At 45.4% G+C, this 568-nt stretch overlaps 1 non-coding gene across 1 annotated transcript; it reads left to right on the forward strand.

The window, feature by feature from the left end:
- The first annotated feature begins 202 nt into the window (after window positions 1-202).
- trnal-uag (transfer RNA leucine (anticodon UAG)) lies at window positions 203-284 on the forward strand. Its single transcript has one exon. It is a non-coding gene; the product is annotated as a tRNA-Leu (tRNA).
- The last annotated feature ends 284 nt before the right edge of the window (window positions 285-568 follow it).

Consider the following 568-nt stretch of genomic DNA (forward strand, 5'->3'; position numbering starts at 1 on the left):
TTCACACAGACCTAAACCTACTCACTTAATGCTGGTTACAAATTCTAAACTCAACAATGCCAGAGAAATGACAAAGAGTGATAAAATTTTTAGTATGTAAGTATGGCTTTTTCCTTGCAAACGTTTGTTCCAATAACATTAACAAGCATACCGTTAGTTACGTTCCTTGTGTTTGTAACGATTTGGGGAAGTGATATTTGCAGGTAGTGTGGCCGAGCGGTCTAAGGCGCTGGATTTAGGCTCCAGTCTCTCTGGAGGTGTGGGTTCAGATCCCACCACTGCCATTTGCTGAAATGTTACATACATTGGCACACTCCTTGCTGAGGATTGCCTAAACCGTCCTTTCCAGCACCTTGGAGTAGAGTTTACCAAGGAGCCTAGTGCAGCCTGAGCATAGTGATACTCCTGTAATGGGCAGATGCCGTTCTTCTTGAAGAGGGGAACCACCACCCTGGTCTGCCACTCCTTAGGCACTGCCACAGACCTCCACGCAATGTTGAAGAGGTGTGTCAACCAAGACAGCCTCTCCTTACAATATTTCTCAACAAATTTAATCAATCCCTGGGGC

The sequence above is a fragment of the Etheostoma spectabile genome, unplaced genomic scaffold, assembly GCF_008692095.1.
Source record: "Etheostoma spectabile isolate EspeVRDwgs_2016 unplaced genomic scaffold, UIUC_Espe_1.0 scaffold00569913, whole genome shotgun sequence".
In the NCBI taxonomy this organism is placed as follows: Eukaryota; Metazoa; Chordata; class Actinopteri; order Perciformes; family Percidae; genus Etheostoma; species Etheostoma spectabile.